At 43.1% G+C, this 18,175-nt stretch overlaps 3 non-coding genes and 1 pseudogene across 3 annotated transcripts; all 4 read right to left on the bottom strand.

Moving 5' to 3' along the window:
- Positions 1–6,980: 6,980 nt before the first annotated feature.
- LOC130331959 (U2 spliceosomal RNA) lies at positions 6,981–7,165 on the bottom strand. Its single transcript, XR_008874740.1, has one exon. It is a non-coding gene; the product is annotated as a U2 spliceosomal RNA (small nuclear RNA).
- A 686-nt stretch (positions 7,166–7,851) lies between these two features.
- On the bottom strand, positions 7,852–8,038 carry LOC130331987 (U2 spliceosomal RNA). Its single transcript, XR_008874756.1, has one exon. It is a non-coding gene; the product is annotated as a U2 spliceosomal RNA (small nuclear RNA).
- Positions 8,039–10,151: 2,113 nt separating this feature from the next.
- On the bottom strand, positions 10,152–10,332 carry LOC130331977 (U2 spliceosomal RNA; annotated as a pseudogene).
- Positions 10,333–17,233: 6,901 nt separating this feature from the next.
- On the bottom strand, positions 17,234–17,424 carry LOC130331943 (U2 spliceosomal RNA). Its single transcript, XR_008874726.1, has one exon. It is a non-coding gene; the product is annotated as a U2 spliceosomal RNA (small nuclear RNA).
- Between the last annotated feature and the right edge of the window lie 751 nt (positions 17,425–18,175).

Below are 18,175 nucleotides of genomic sequence, written 5' to 3'. Positions count from 1 at the left end.
CATCGTGTATGCATCCAGATTTTCTCCGCTTCTTCTTCACCAATTCTCTTTTTGTCCAGTAGAAAGATAGTAAAAATCCTTCCTAAAAACAATCTTTTCAATTCCCTCGGAGAAATAACAACATTTTTAAAAACAAGCAAATTGCGTGAGTCCCATAAAACCTCTTTAAAAACAGAAAAAAGAATCCAATTAGTACGTGTATCTTCCTTTTTACTAAGATCTTGACCAATAAAAACTTTCTCAAAAGAAAAACTGTTATATCCAGTGAGTTGGATTAAAAACTTCTTTAAAAACATAAAAAATTCTTTTGCATAAAAACAGTCCCAATAAAGGTGCACTAAGTCTTCTCTACCTCCACAACCCTCTCTTGGGCATCTGTCACTTATTCTCAAACCTCTTCCATTTAAAAAAGATCGGGTTGGGAGGCAGCCATGAAAGGACATCCAACTAACGTCTTTTTGTCTGTTTGATAGTCCAATAACTTTAAAAAACTTCCAAATCTTCACAGACTGAGCATTAGTGCAGAATGGTACTTCATATAATCTCTCATTTTTCCTTATTTCTTGTTCTATTTTCTTTTTATCAGGTTCACCTAAAGAGCTCAAACCAAATTGATCATTGAAAGACCTGAGGAGCACATAGAAGGTAGGTATCACATGTGCTATGGGTCTCCTCAAATCCCTCTCACACCAGCCCCATTTGGAAAACAACCATCCTGCAAGGTATTTACTCATGTCTGCCGCCCTATTATTGCACTGTATCAATTTAAAAATTAAAACAAAATAGTGCACCTTTAAAAACAGATCAATGTTTGGAAAGTTATATCCGCCCAAATTCATACTCTTCATCACTTCTTCTCTTCTCATTTTCTCCATCTTAGACCCCCAGAAGAACACAAAAAGCTTCCTTGTGACTCTCCTAGTCCATAACTTCCCTGGAGGAAGCACCATAGCCGTATACAAGAGAAGCGGTAGGATTACAGACTTAATGATAAGAACTTTCCCTTTAAGTGACAAGTTCCTTAACCTCCAGAAGGATAGCTTCTTCTCAATTTTACTGTCCAAAGTCTCATAACTTTTCTTTCCTTTGAGGTCTTTATCAAATATCACTCCTAGCACTTCAATGTCTTCTTTTTCCTTAACACCATCCACTACTATATTCTCTTGGTTCCCAAAACTGCATAATTGGCACTTCCCCCAGTTCACATTCATCCCAGCCACACAACAAAAAATCCTCACATGCAAATTTACTCTGTTGAGATCTGCTTGGGATGTACAAGTAAAAACCACATCGTCCATATAACTTAAAACCTTTAACTTACTACCATCACTACCTGGAATAAAAACACCACTCACACATTTATCTTTCTGCACATTCTTCAACAGGCCCTCTATAACGCATATAAACAGAATTGGGGAGAGTGGGCATCCCTGTCTGACTCCAGACAAGACATTAAAAGCAGGCCCCACATGCCCATTTACTAAAATCTGACTTGTCACCCCATGATAAAAACTCATAATAACAGATAATAACTTTTCTGGAATACCTAAGTGTTTTAAAGCAATGAACATAAAATCATGTGCAACCTTATCATAAGCCTTTTCGAAATCTATGGACTCAACAAACAGTGCATTCTTGTTAAAGTTACTGTAATAAATAGAGTCTCTTAAAAGCAATAAATTATCTGTTATTTTTCTTTTCGGTACTGCACAAACTTGGTATTCTCCCACAAGGTGGTCCACTACATCACTCAGTCTATTAGCCACAATCTTAGCAATTATCTTGTAGTCACAATTTAATAAAGTTATAGGTCTCCAATTTTTAAGATCTCTGCCATCACCTTTTTTATGAATTAATGTTATGACCCCTTTCTTCATAGATTCAGCTAAAACACCTGAGTTAAAAACATATTGCACCACCCGTGTAAACTCTTTACTTAAAATATTCCAGAACGCGGAATAAAACTCAGCGGGGAGACCATCACAGCCTGGTGTCTTCCCTTTGGCCATCTTATCCAGGGCCTGCTTGATCTCCCCTTCACTAACATCATCAATCAAAAAATCTACTTTTTCAACAGGAACATTATTCTCCAAAATATTACAATAATCATTCATCTCCGTCTCACTGGCTCTGCTCTTATTACTAAAGAGTGTCTCATAAAATCTGCCAATCTCCTTCACCATCTCCTCTCCAAAAACTTCCCCCGTAGGGGTAAAAACAGATTTAAAAACACCTTTAGCATTAAAACATTTTTTAAAGAAATACCGTGTACACTGCTCATTTTCTTCTAGGTGCTGCACTTTAGACTTATATACAATATTCCTTCCCTTTTCCAACAACCTTTTTTTCATCTCCCCCTTCACCTTAACAATCTCATCCTCCACCTCCACACCAACACGTTTAAACTTATAGAGAGTCTCTAACCGGGATACAAGCCTTTCATCACTCCTCCTCTTCTCTTGTGCTCTCTTTATGCAAAACATCTTAAAGAAATTAGAAAACTCTCCTTTAGCCCATTCCCACCACACTAAGACATTACTAAAATCAGGTTGTTTAGAAACACAGGATAAAAACACATGATTAAAACCAGCCATTACTTCCTCATCTTCCAATAGACTTACATTTAATTTCCAGAGCCCCCTCCCAAAATGAAGGGACTCTGTGACACTTATCTCAGCCGACACCATCTTGTGGTCTGAGAAAGTTGACATCATTTGATTGCACCGGACCACCTTAATCCCATCAGAGACCAGGATGTAATCGATCCGGGATTTACAGCGGCCACTATCTGATATGTACGTATATCTTTCATCAGTGCTAACCATCAGTCCAACATCAGTAAAATGCAAGTCTTGAATAATTTGATTTAAAACATTGGAAGTAATATCAGTTCTAACCTCAGCAGAGCTCTCACGATCATTGACGGATCTAATGCAGTTAAAATCGCCAACAATAATAGTATCTTCACGACCAGGGATAAAAAACTTAAGGGACTCTAAAAAAGACAAACGTGCTTGTTTTTCTGCTGGAGCATACACATTAAAAATTCTCATCCTCTGGCCCAAAACCTCAAAAATTAAAACCATACAACGACCAGGTACTAAAGTTTGGCAATTTAAAACTTTAATGTCCCTGTTTCGCAATAAAATCCCAACACCTTCATTTTTGTTTTCTGCACATGTGGACCAGAAGGACTGCCCACACTTCCACTCATTTGCATAAGGTGCTGACTTTATTGCACACTCCTGTAAACATATCACATCACTTCTAACATTCTCAAGAATATCAAAAATTGCAGCTCTCCTAATTTCAGACTCAATACTTCTTACATTAATAGTTGTTACAACCAAAGTCATAATAACTAGGAAAAGAAAACCAAATGCTTTAAAATCCATCTTAACTTAGAAATTAACATTTTGGCCTTCAACTTTCCTATGTAAACTTGCAAAACAATCAGGCGACCCTATGTTAGAGTCCCTGTCTATTTCATTATCACTACCAAGAACAAGGGCTTCCTGATCCTCAGACCAGCTCCCTGTCTTACACCTTTTATTCACAACCTGCACATCCTCATCTTCCTCCTCCTCTTCTTCCTTACTGCGAGAAACTCTCTGACCAGGTGTTAGAGATCTCTGAGATGACCGAACAACTTCCATTCCCTCCTCCTCCCCCACAATTGGGTTTGGACATTCAATATCATCCATAGCCTCTTCACTAGAAAGAACATCACCATACACTGTCTCAATTTTCTCCACCACTTTCACTTTTTTTGCTTTTTTCTTTTTCACCAAGGTAAATTCACCTCCCACACCTGTCTCCTCACCAGTCACAGCAGTGGAAACACCCTCCTCCCCTGACCTCTCCTGAGTGCTAATGTGCTCCACTATCACAGAACTTTCCTCAGCCACCTGTGCCACATTAACACTCACACTCACACTCTCACCAACTCCAGGAACAAACCTCCCTCCCCCTTTTTCTCTTTGTTCTCCTCTATTCCCAGCTGCATCAGCATAACTTCTCTTCTTTTTATACCACATATCACAGCCTCTTGCCAAATGTTCCTCACTTCCACAGATATCACATGTCTTCTTCTCTGTACAAATACTTGCTTCATGACCAGTTTTCCCACAATTTCTGCAACATTCTCCTTTCTCAGGGCAATAATCCTGCACATGGCCATAGGCATGGCACTTTCTACAATATTGCAACTGGCCTTCATAAAAGCAGAAACCTCTCTCTCCTCCGATAGAAAACACCTGTGGTATGCTCTTCCTTCCATCTTGCATTCCTTCATCTTTTTTAAATTTTACAATAAACTTTCTCTTACAATTAAAGTACCCAAACTTGTTCTTAAGTCTTCCTATAAATTTCACTTCCTCGCAATACCGGAACAAAAAGTTTGTAACCATTTCATCAGAAACCTTAGGATTATACATGTGGACAATTACTACCTTTGTTGTATTCATAAATAACGGTTCCACTTTAATCTTCTTCATTATAGCAGGCTCACTTTTCCTCTTCATTTCTTCAAGATCCATATAGACTCTCTGGCAAATCTCAGAACCACAAAAAGTAATATCATAAATTCCTTGCCTAGGAAAATCCTGTATAGCCAATACATTCCATACCTGTAGGTAATCAAGCTTGCGAAGAATCTCCACAACGATTTGGTCAAGTCCGATCGTCCCCCGGTGCTCGCCAGGAACGTAGATCCGCACCGTGTCCTCAAGTCCACGCGCCTTCTCGCTCATTTTTGCAGGTAAAACCCACGATCGCAGCTCAGCAACAATCCAGGGCCCCCCGTAAAGAGGGCCCCGATCACCACTCCTTTCAACCCAAACCACGCACAGAAATCCACACGTGATCTTAGCCAAAAGGCCGAGAAGCGATAACCGTGAAAGGGGCGGGCCCAACAAGGTCCCCTTCATGGGCACTATCACTGCTTGCTGTCAGGGAGGCTGCCAGACAATTTTCCATGCACACTCTGGGCTGGGGGGCAGTCAACCACCAGTACACACAGCAGAACCTAAACCCATACCATTATTGCTAAGCAGCAAGACAGGGGCCCATTGCACTCCCACGGGGCCTTTTTAAATGCAATCCATAACCCGGATTTGCCAGGAACCCTTCTTACTCCTCCTACTTGCATGTGACACTGGGCTTAGGATCTGCATAGGAAACACACACACAAGCACACACCTACCTTTGTTGCCTGCAGATGCCTCCTTGGCTGTCCCCAAACGGTATCAAACCAACACCCACGGGAAGCTGTAAGCATAGAGGACATGCCTGCACCCCATTGGACTTACCTGTGTGGGTTAAATCCGGGTTATTTGACAACCTATGGCGGTGATGGTTCTGCTCAGGCAGAGCAGTGCTGATGCTCCTCATAAAGCTGTCGCTGCTGTGAAGGTTCTAGGTGACATCACAAATCCCTTTGGTTACATACACAACAAAGCTGGGTTGTTGTTGTTTACACTCTGCAAGGCCTGTGGAAGTGAGTGACATCATAGCACTGTAGTTCTGAGGGTTCAAGATGGATGCAACAATCTCCTGTTGCTTCTATGAAGGCCGTAATAGACGACATCACCAAACAGCTCCATAGTCACATACACAGCAAAGGAGAGATGTTGTTTACACCTAGTGATGTCAGTGGTATTGAGTGACATCACAGCACAGTGCTAAGGCTCCTGGGCCTGGACACAGCAGCGGCTGCAATATCTCAACGGAGAATACGTTTATATCTATGTGTGTGTGTGCGCATATATATATATATATATATATATATATATATATATATATATTTCTCCGCCGAAATCACTTTTAAACCCATTTCCACCTTTTTTTCCCTTCTCTTCCTCTTACTTTTTTTTCACGTTTTTTTACGTTTTTCTCCTTTTCGCCTCTTTTCTGGGCGTATTATTCTTCTTTTTCTTCTTTTTTTTCGTCTAATGCATACCCCATCAGTGCAGCAATGCTTATTCAATACCGCCAGCAGATGGAGACACTGGGGGATAATTTTCTAAGGATTTATACTGATTTTTCCTGTCTGAATTTGTCGCACAGAAAGTTGCAGGCCAAATATGTGTGACATTTCTGCGACTTTAGCTTCTAGAGCATTTTTACAACATTATACATAGGTGCTGAATACATAAAAAGCGACTGTTCAGCGACAGACAAGTCGCATCGGCTGAAAGTAGGCCAGAATGTCAGTCCATGTTGGAGCAGGTTTAGATACAGTCTAAAGCATAGATCTCAAAGTCTGTGCACAGAATTTAGCAAGGGCCTCGCACCTTCTGATGCATCAGGTAGGTGCACAATAGCATAGCCTAACCCTCTGTACTTTGGTCTATATTGATGCGGGACATAGACAGCCAGCTGATGACCAATCCATTAGTGCAATGGATGGCTGGAAGCATTTGTCTTTGCCTTTGCAATACCACAGAAGCAATGCATGGTCAATGTACAGCAATGACACACCTGTGTGAACAGCCAGGAGACCCCCCCCCCCATGTTATGTTACATAGTTACATAGTTAGTACGGTCGAAAAAAGACATATGTCCATCACGTTCAACCAGGGAATTAAGGGGTAGGGGTGTGGCGCGATATTGGGGAAGGGATGAGATTTTATATTTCTTCATAAGCATTAATCTTATTTTGTCAATTAGGAACATTCAGCACCCACCCGCTATCAAGGCAGCTGCCTATCATGTCATGCCCTACCTGCACAGGTGTGCTGGCTACTCAAATGATCCAATTAAGGAGGCCATTTAGTCAGCAGCAGCAGAAGTCCTGTGCCTGGACGCTCCAACAGGGGCCAGACACAAGCAGAAGCAGAAGCAGCAGAAGCAGCAGCAGCACCACCTTTTGTTTTTTGGCTGCAGCAGCAGCAGCAGCAAGGCCCACAGGGCTGGCTAGCTGGCTAGCCAGCAAGCAGGTAGCAATGAAAGTAGGAATCTTTCTTTTTAACCCTGTAAGGGGGTGGTGCACTGTACCCGAAGATACTGCCATATCGGGTCAATGCATAGGGCGACGGAAGCAAGCTTCGAAATCGGCCCCCGTTCTCAAAAATCCATTTAATATATGGTCCCCAGATAGGGGACGTATCAGATATTAAACTGATAAGAACAGATACTTTTCTTTTATCTAAAGCCGAGGAACGTGCTTTCGATTCACCCAAAGTGCAAGAAAAAGTGCAAACGTGTTACACAAAAAAAACGTGCACAAAGGATGCGGTCTATCGCAAGCCCTTCTCCGATAGGAGAGAGGCCCCCCAACAAACCTTACCCTTCGCCTCCGGACCAAAAGGTACCTGCGAGGTTCCAGGTTCGATGTCCCTTTTCGCCGAAGCTACTAGGGGACCACAAATGCTCCCGGCATCCCCCTTGGCGTTAGCCAAGGTATCTGCCCGCAGAGCCGATTACGGTAGGTACCCTGCCAAAGCAGGAGTACCCGGGGTGTTTGCAGGGAGGTGCGGAACCTAATGGCCACACACACCTCCCCTAGACCGCCAGGAGGGACACCCAGAAGGGCTACCGCACCCTGACCAATCCTGTGAACACACAACACGCAAAAAGTGACACAGTGAGACAAAAAAGAAATAAATAAGTGAATGTGTGCAGATATACTGCCCGGACATCCGGCCGGATCTATAAAAATTTCTCTGATCCTAGCCAGAAGGCCGGGAATCAAGAGGTGAGTGCCACAAGGTGAAGAGATTATGGTGCCCGTGCTTCAACTCAGTGAGTCTATCCTCCCAGTGAGTTTCGGCACCTCGGGGTCACCACTCCCCGAGGCACAAAAGTACCTCGGCTCTAGACCCTCTCAGCCTCATGGCGAGACCCGGAGGGAACAGGTCACATCAGGGCAGCCGTCGAGCTGATTCCTCAGAACCAGCCCCGGAAAGCCCTGGTACACCTGCATCCTCCATGCAGCACCCATCCCCACCAGCCCCATACCGGCGTTACTGTCCACCGGCATGAAAACTGATAAGAACAGATACTACACTTGATCTTAGCCAAAAGGCCGAGAAGCGATAACCGTGAAAGGGGCGGGCCCAACAAGGTCCCCTTCATGGGCACTATCACTGCTTGCTGTCAGGGAGGCTGCCAGACAATTTTCCATGCACACTCTGGGCTGGGGGGCAGTCAACCACCAGTACACACAGCAGAACCTAAACCCATACCATTATTGCTAAGCAGCAAGACAGGGGCCCATTGCACTCCCACGGGGCCTTTTTAAATGCAATCCATAACCCGGATTTGCCAGGAACCCTTCTTACTCCTCCTACTTGCATGTGACACTGGGCTTAGGATCTGCATAGGAAACACACACACAAGCACACACCTACCTTTGTTGCCTGCAGATGCCTCCTTGGCTGTCCCCAAACGGTATCAAACCAACACCCACGGGAAGCTGTAAGCATAGAGGACATGCCTGCACCCCATTGGACTTACCTGTGTGGGTTAAATCCGGGTTATTTGACAACCTATGGCGGTGATGGTTCTGCTCAGGCAGAGCAGTGCTGATGCTCCTCATAAAGCTGTCGCTGCTGTGAAGGTTCTAGGTGACATCACAAATCCCTTTGGTTACATACACAACAAAGCTGGGTTGTTGTTGTTTACACTCTGCAAGGCCTGTGGAAGTGAGTGACATCATAGCACTGTAGTTCTGAGGGTTCAAGATGGATGCAACAATCTCCTGTTGCTTCTATGAAGGCCGTAATAGACGACATCACCAAACAGCTCCATAGTCACATACACAGCAAAGGAGAGATGTTGTTTACACCTAGTGATGTCAGTGGTATTGAGTGACATCACAGCACAGTGCTAAGGCTCCTGGGCCTGGACACAGCAGCGGCTGCAATATCTCAACGGAGAATACGTTTATATCTATGTGTGTGTGTGCGCATATATATATATATATATATATATATATATATATATATATATATATATATATATATATATATTTCTCCGCCGAAATCACTTTTAAACCCATTTCCACCTTTTTTTCCCTTCTCTTCCTCTTACTTTTTTTTCACGTTTTTTTACGTTTTTCTCCTTTTCGCCTCTTTTCTGGGCGTATTATTCTTCTTTTTCTTCTTTTTTTTCGTCTAATGCATACCCCATCAGTGCAGCAATGCTTATTCAATACCGCCAGCAGATGGAGACACTGGGGGATAATTTTCTAAGGATTTATACTGATTTTTCCTGTCTGAATTTGTCGCACAGAAAGTTGCAGGCCAAATATGTGTGACATTTCTGCGACTTTAGCTTCTAGAGCATTTTTACAACATTATACATAGGTGCTGAATACATAAAAAGCGACTGTTCAGCGACAGACAAGTCGCATCGGCTGAAAGTAGGCCAGAATGTCAGTCCATGTTGGAGCAGGTTTAGATACAGTCTAAAGCATAGATCTCAAAGTCTGTGCACAGAATTTAGCAAGGGCCTCGCACCTTCTGATGCATCAGGTAGGTGCACAATAGCATAGCCTAACCCTCTGTACTTTGGTCTATATTGATGCGGGACATAGACAGCCAGCTGATGACCAATCCATTAGTGCAATGGATGGCTGGAAGCATTTGTCTTTGCCTTTGCAATACCACAGAAGCAATGCATGGTCAATGTACAGCAATGACACACCTGTGTGAACAGCCAGGAGACCCCCCCCCCCCCCATGTTATGTTACATAGTTACATAGTTAGTACGGTCGAAAAAAGACATATGTCCATCACGTTCAACCAGGGAATTAAGGGGTAGGGGTGTGGCGCGATATTGGGGAAGGGATGAGATTTTATATTTCTTCATAAGCATTAATCTTATTTTGTCAATTAGGAACATTCAGCACCCACCCGCTATCAAGGCAGCTGCCTATCATGTCATGCCCTACCTGCACAGGTGTGCTGGCTACTCAAATGATCCAATTAAGGAGGCCATTTAGTCAGCAGCAGCAGAAGTCCTGTGCCTGGACGCTCCAACAGGGGCCAGACACAAGCAGAAGCAGAAGCAGCAGAAGCAGCAGCAGCACCACCTTTTGTTTTTTGGCTGCAGCAGCAGCAGCAGCAAGGCCCACAGGGCTGGCTAGCTGGCTAGCCAGCAAGCAGGTAGCAATGAAAGTAGGAATCTTTCTTTTTAACCCTGTAAGGGGGTGGTGCACTGTACCCGAAGATACTGCCATATCGGGTCAATGCATAGGGCGACGGAAGCAAGCTTCGAAATCGGCCCCCGTTCTCAAAAATCCATTTAATATATGGTCCCCAGATAGGGGACGTATCAGATATTAAACTGATAAGAACAGATTTTTTTTTTTTTTTTTTTTTAAACCTTCAGGTTTGGACATTAAAACATCAAAATCCAACTCCATACTTCGTCACTTAGACTTTCTGTAGTAAAGTCCAACTCATCATTAGGTCTTTCTTTTTATTTTCAATTTCAAACAAACATAAATACCATCACCAATTACAAACTTACAAGATATCTCCATTTCAAAAACTTCCATATCCCCTCAGCATCCTTATCCCCCAAATTCTTCCTATCACACAAATAAACAACATATAACCTATCTAGAATCATCTTAATACAACCCTCCACCGACACGTTTTTTCTTTTGAATACACATAAATTCCTAACATCCCAAAGTACTTCTTTAATAATGGCAAGCAACACAAAAAAAACCCTTTCCTTATCTCTCCCTACCATACTAAGTCCAAACATAACCACATCATACGACATATACCTTATACCAGTCAATTCTTTAAACAGCAAACTCATCCCTTTCCACACACCTTGCGCCATTTCACAATTCCAAAATACATGCATCACACTCTCAATCCCATCACACCCATCTCTTGGACACCTCTCATACCTTCCAATCCCTCTATTTCTTTGAAATTCTCTTACCGGTAACGCACCATGCAAACTCTGCCATACTATCTCACGTTGTCTATTTGTTACTCCAACAGTCATTATACTCTTCCACACTCTCCCCACATCTATAGCTCTCACCATATTAATTGAACATTCAACTTCGTCTTTTTTAATGTACCCAATCATACTCTTTTTACTCACAAACACTTCTGGACCCACACCAATCAACCTATAATTCTCCAAAAATTTCACCACATATACATACCAACTAGGACACACAAAAGCATAAGGCACTCTCAAATCTCTTTCCAACCAACCCAATTTACATAACACACTGCCACCCAAATATCTCACCATACATGCACAACTCTTTTCACCTCCCATCATTCTTTTCAAAGCAAAAACAATATTCACACCCAGATACACATCAACATTCGGAAAGTCCATTCCTCCATTTTTACCATCTTTCATTACAATCTCTCTCTTAACTCTTTCCATCTTTGTACCCCACAAAAACACAAATAACATTCTTTTCACCTTTCGCAAAACCATATAACTTGGCGGAAACACAACAGCAACATATAACAGTATTGGCAAAATCACACTCTTCACTATCATAACCTTACCAACCATTGACAACTCTCTCAACCTCCAAAAATTCAATTTCTTTTGCACTCTCTTCCCCACATCCTCCCAACTATTTCTACCATCCAACCGTTCATCCATCTTCACCCCCAACACCTGAATAGGCCCTTCCACCCCTTCCATACCAACATCCTCACTCTGAGTCACACCACCAAAACATTTATATTCACTCTTTCCCCAATTGACCTTAAAACCAGACGCACCACAAAACAGACTTACCAATAACTTGGATCTTCTTACAGCCGCAACAGATTCACTTACCACACATACATCATCCATATAAGCCAACACTTTAACCTCTTTACCACGACCCCCCGGAACTCTCACACCTCTCACACATTTATCCTTACGCAATAATTCTAATAATGGTTCCATAGCACAAATAAAAGCAATAGGTGACAAGGGACAACCCTGTCTCACCCCTGAACATACTTTAATCTCCTCAGTCATCCATCCATTAATCAGAATCTTACTATACACTTCCTTATACAACATTCTCACAATATTCACAAAATCACCTGGAAACCCCATTTTAACTAGCACCTTAAACAAAAACCCATGCGACAAACGGTCAAAAGCTTTTTCAAAATCAATTGACAACACACGAACCACCTGCTTTCTACACATACCATCCCACAATATATCTCTCAACAAACACAAATTCTCACTAATTCTTCTTCCTGGCACACCACACACTTGCTCCTCCCCAATCACTTGCTCTATCACGTCCCTCATTCTATTTGTAATCAGCTTTGCAAATATTTTATAATCCACATTCAACAAAGTTATCGGCCTCCAATTCCTTACATCATTCACATCCCCTTTCTTATAAATCAAAACCACTATCCCACTCTTCATACTTTCCACCAATCTTCCATTAGCCCACATATACTTAAAGATACTCTCCATATCATCCTTCAGTACATCCCACAATTTCACATAAAACTCAGCCGGCAACCCATCCTCTCCAGGAGTCTTATTTTTAGCCATACTATCAACCGTCCTTTTAATTTCTTCCATTCCAATCTCTCTCATTAAACTCTCATACTCATTACAATCTACCTTCTTATCAATCACTTCCAGCACTTCCTCAGCCAAACCCCTATCACACTGTTTGACTGCATATAAGTCCTCATAAAACTCTTTCACCACATTCAGTACAGCTTTGCCTCTCACCAAACCACCATCCTTATCATACACACTCACTAAATCATCCTTTCTCCCAATCACTTTCTTAAAAAAATATCTTGAACACTTTTCATCCTTCTCCAATTTGTCCACTTTTGCTCGGTACATTAACTCTTTTCCTCTTTCATTCAACCAATCCTTTATATCTCTTTTCACAGCATCAATCTTACCATCCACTCTCCATCCCTTCTTTTTCAACTTAATGAGAAACCCCAACCTTTTATTCAGCCATTCATACTTCTTTCTTTCCCTAGCTTTCCTTTTATAACCTTCCCTCTTGAAAAAAACCTTAGTTCTTTCTTTAACCCACTCCCACCAACACAATAAATCCAAAAATTCTTTTTTCTTCTCACACCATAACTTATACTTCTTAATATACCTATCATATACCTCCTTTTCAACCAACAGTTTCACATTAAGCTTCCAGTAACCCCTCCCACTTATGCAAATCTCATCCAACACCAAACCACAACTCACACGCTCATGATCAGAATAAATCACTCTCTCTTGCTTATACCACATACATCCTATCATTTTGGACACAAAACACATATCTAATCTTGACTCACTCCTTCCACTCTCAGCATGATATGTTGCTAACACAGGATTCACACCACACACTTCAACCACATCTCTTAACTTGAAATCACTCACCATACTCTTAAGCATATTTCCAGAAACATCCGCATCCCTCCCAATCTCACAGTTGAAATCACCTACTAACAACACTGGTTCCTTCCCAGACAAAAAACCCTTAATTATTTCAAACAAACCCACCCTCTCCTCCTTATTCACAGGTGCATAAACATTAATTAACTTAAACTTAAACCCATGTAACCCAACCTCCACCAACACACACCTTCCTTCCCTTAACACCATTTGACTACAAACTTTAAACTTATTATTCCTAAACAAAACCCCAACTCCATCATTTCTATTTACATTAGAGCAAGACCACACTGCTGGTCCATATCTCCACTCCTCCTTTTTTGGAGGAAAATCCAATCCACATTCCTGTAGACAAATTATGTCATTATTAGTTCCTGCCAATTCCTCCAGAATGGCCGCTCTTCTATTCTTATTTTTAAAGACTCTAACATTTGACAAACTAACCGAAAAAGACATATCAAATCAAATAACAACCCATAGGAAGAAAAAACCTAGAAGAGAGTTAATGAACTTTACGGCTCAGTGTCGAGGGAGAAGTTTCTTCTCCAATGCATTTATCCATTTCACCCTCAGATATTGCGGCAAAACGATTACTCGTCTCCACCACCGTCTGCTCCATCTTTTCACCACTGGCACCTCTCGCCGCCTTCCGTGGGGGACGAAAAAGATCTTCCTCTCTCTCTTTAGCACTTTCCTCTTCTGAATTCGACCATTCAACTTTTTGAGTGCCAGACACCTGAGGACTAGGCACCTCTTCAATTCTCACCTCCTCCTCCATCTCCTCTTCAATCTCCTCCTGCACCTTCTCTTCCACCACCGTTGCTTTCTCAATAATGCTAGCAATCACACTCTTTTCTGCCATGTCTGCCTTTGCCTTTTCCCTTTTTTTAATTGCCAAATCTTTTCTGGCCTCTTTCTCCTTCTCCCTCTTAGCCACCTCCGGACAATTTCTATACACATGTCCAACAAGGCCACAAAGATCACAAGTTCTGGGCTGTGGACAAGCTCCCGCCTCATGCCCTGGCATTTTACAATTTCGGCACTTCTTATTACCTGGACAAGCCTCTTTAACATGTCCAAACAGCAAACAATCACGGCAAAACAATGGCTGGCCATAATAATAGACATAACCCCGGTTTCCAGCGATTGAAAAATTGGCCGGTGGGTGTTTCACTCCACCAATGCTCCCAGGATCCAGCTTCAGTTTTACAAAAAACTTCCATGTGCCATTAAACACACCCAAACTACTAGTTTGCTTCACTCCCCCTTGGACACTTTCACAGTAGATACTTAGAAAGTTCTTAATAATATCCGGGTCTAAGAACGGATTGTACATATGTACAAACAGAGTCTTCACTCCCATCTCAAACAGAGGAAAAAACTTTACATTTTCCAAGACAGGGTTATTGGCATTTCTTTTCAAACATTCATAGAAGTTCTGGCAATCAGCTTCATAGATGAAGGGACACATCATATATTCCTTGCTTCCTATTCTCTTGCACACAGAACAAACTATCCATGCCAAAACCGCCCAATTTCTCCACAAGTTCATGTCCAATGTACTCAATCCGATTCTTACCCCGGTCAGAAGTTTCCACCACAAAACGTACAGTCTTCTCAATCGCAGGGAGGTATTCCTTTCCAGCCATTGTTCTTCTCTTGTCTGTCGATTCCACAGTAAGATCACCACTCCGGATTCCTGCTCAGCAGAACACCCGCACCCCTGACCCAGACCAAGTTTACACTTGATCGGAGCCAAAAGGCCGAGAAGCGATAACCGTGAAAGGGGCGGGCCCAACAAGGTCCCCTTCATGGGCACTATCACTGCTTGCTGTCAGGGAGGCTGCCAGACAATTTTCCATGCACACTCTGGGCTGGGGGGCAGTCAACCACCAGTACACACAGCAGAACCTAAACCCATACCATTATTGCTAAGCAGCAAGACAGGGGCCCATTGCACTCCCACGGGGCCTTTTTAAATGCAATCCATAACCCGGATTTGCCAGGAACCCTTCTTACTCCTCCTACTTGCATGTGACACTGGGCTTAGGATCTGCATAGGAAACACACACACAAGCACACACCTACCTTTGTTGCCTGCAGATGCCTCCTTGGCTGTCCCCAAACGGTATCAAACCAACACCCACGGGAAGCTGTAAGCATAGAGGACATGCCTGCACCCCATTGGACTTACCTGTGTGGGTTAAATCCGGGTTATTTGACAACCTATGGCGGTGATGGTTCTGCTCAGGCAGAGCAGTGCTGATGCTCCTCATAAAGCTGTCGCTGCTGTGAAGGTTCTAGGTGACATCACAAATCCCTTTGGTTACATACACAACAAAGCTGGGTTGTTGTTGTTTACACTCTGCAAGGCCTGTGGAAGTGAGTGACATCATAGCACTGTAGTTCTGAGGGTTCAAGATGGATGCAACAATCTCCTGTTGCTTCTATGAAGGCCGTAATAGACGACATCACCAAACAGCTCCATAGTCACATACACAGCAAAGGAGAGATGTTGTTTACACCTAGTGATGTCAGTGGTATTGAGTGACATCACAGCACAGTGCTAAGGCTCCTGGGCCTGGACACAGCAGCGGCTGCAATATCTCAACGGAGAATACGTTTATATCTATGTGTGTGTGTGCGCATATATATATATATATATATATATATATATATATATATATTTCTCCGCCGAAATCACTTTTAAACCCATTTCCACCTTTTTTTCCCTTCTCTTCCTCTTACTTTTTTTTCACGTTTTTTTTACGTTTTTCTCCTTTTCGCCTCTTTTCTGGGCGTATTATTCTTCTTTTTCTTCTTTTTTTTCGTCTAATGCATACCCCATCAGTGCAGCAATGCTTATTCAATACCGCCAGCAGATGGAGACACTGGGGGATAATTTTCTAAGGATTTATACTGATTTTTCCTGTCTGAATTTGTCGCACAGAAAGTTGCAGGCCAAATATGTGTGACATTTCTGCGACTTTAGCTTCTAGAGCATTTTTACAACATTATACATAGGTGCTGAATACATAAAAAGCGACTGTTCAGCGACAGACAAGTCGCATCGGCTGAAAGTAGGCCAGAATGTCAGTCCATGTTGGAGCAGGTTTAGATACAGTCTAAAGCATAGATCTCAAAGTCTGTGCACAGAATTTAGCAAGGGCCTCGCACCTTCTGATGCATCAGGTAGGTGCACAATAGCATAGCCTAACCCTCTGTACTTTGGTCTATATTGATGCGGGACATAGACAGCCAGCTGATGACCAATCCATTAGTGCAATGAATGGCTGGAAGCATTTGTCTTTGCCTTTGCAATACCACAGAAGCAATGCATGGTCAATGTACAGCAATGACACACCTGTGTGAACAGCCAGGAGACCCCCCCCCCCCATGTTATGTTACATAGTTACATAGTTAGTACGGTCGAAAAAAGACATATGTCCATCACGTTCAACCAGGGAATTAAGGGGTAGGGGTGTGGCGCGATATTGGGGAAGGGATGAGATTTTATATTTCTTCATAAGCATTAATCTTATTTTGTCAATTAGGAACATTCAGCACCCACCCGCTATCAAGGCAGCTGCCTATCATGTCATGCCCTACCTGCACAGGTGTGCTGGCTACTCAAATGATCCAATTAAGGAGGCCATTTAGTCAGCAGCAGCAGAAGTCCTGTGCCTGGACGCTCCAACAGGGGCCAGACACAAGCAGAAGCAGCAGAAGCAGCAGCAGCACCACCTTTTGTTTTTTGGCTGCAGCAGCAGCAGCAGCAAGGCCCACAGGGCTGGCTAGCTGGCTAGCCAGCAAGCAGGTAGCAATGAAAGTAGGAATCTTTCTTTTTAACCCTGTAAGGGGGTGGTGCACTGTACCCGAAGATACTGCCATATCGGGTCAATGCATAGGGCGACGGAAGCAAGCTTCGAAATCGGCCCCCGTTCTCAAAAATCCATTTAATATATGGTCCCCAGATAGGGGACGTATCAGATATTAAACTGATAAGAACAGATACTACACTTGATCTTAGCCAAAAGGCCGAGAAGCGATAACCGTGAAAGGGGCGGGCCCAACAAGGTCCCCTTCATGGGCACTATCACTGCTTGCTGTCAGGGAGGCTGCCAGACAATTTTCCATGCACACTCTGGGCTGGGGGGCAGTCAACCACCAGTACACACAGCAGAACCTAAACCCATACCATTATTGCTAAGCAGCAAGACAGGGGCCCATTGCACTCCCACGGGGCCTTTTTAAATGCAATCCATAACCCGGATTTGCCAGGAACCCTTCTTACTCCTCCTACTTGCATGTGACACTGGGCTTAGGATCTGCATAGGAAACACACACACAAGCACACACCTACCTTTGTTGCCTGCAGATGCCTCCTTGGCTGTCCCCAAACGGTATCAAACCAACACCCACGGGAAGCTGTAAGCATAGAGGACATGCCTGCACCCCATTGGACTTACCTGTGTGGGTTAAATCCGGGTTATTTGACAACCTATGGCGGTGATGGTTCTGCTCAGGCAGAGCAGTGCTGATGCTCCTCATAAAGCTGTCGCTGCTGTGAAGGTTCTAGGTGACATCACAAATCCCTATGGTTACATACACAACAAAGCTGGGTTGTTGTTGTTTACACTCTGCAAGGCCTGTGGAAGTGAGTGACATCATAGCACTGTAGTTCTGAGGGTTCAAGATGGATGCAACAATCTCCTGTTGCTTCTATGAAGGCCGTAATAGACGACATCACCAAACAGCTCCATAGTCACATACACAGCAAAGGAGAGATGTTGTTTACACC

The sequence above is a fragment of the Hyla sarda genome, unplaced genomic scaffold, assembly GCF_029499605.1.
Source record: "Hyla sarda isolate aHylSar1 unplaced genomic scaffold, aHylSar1.hap1 scaffold_360, whole genome shotgun sequence".
Classification (NCBI taxonomy): Eukaryota; Metazoa; Chordata; class Amphibia; order Anura; family Hylidae; genus Hyla; species Hyla sarda.
Note: the sequence above shows the minus strand (reverse complement) of the source record. Positions and strands in the feature narration are given on the sequence as shown.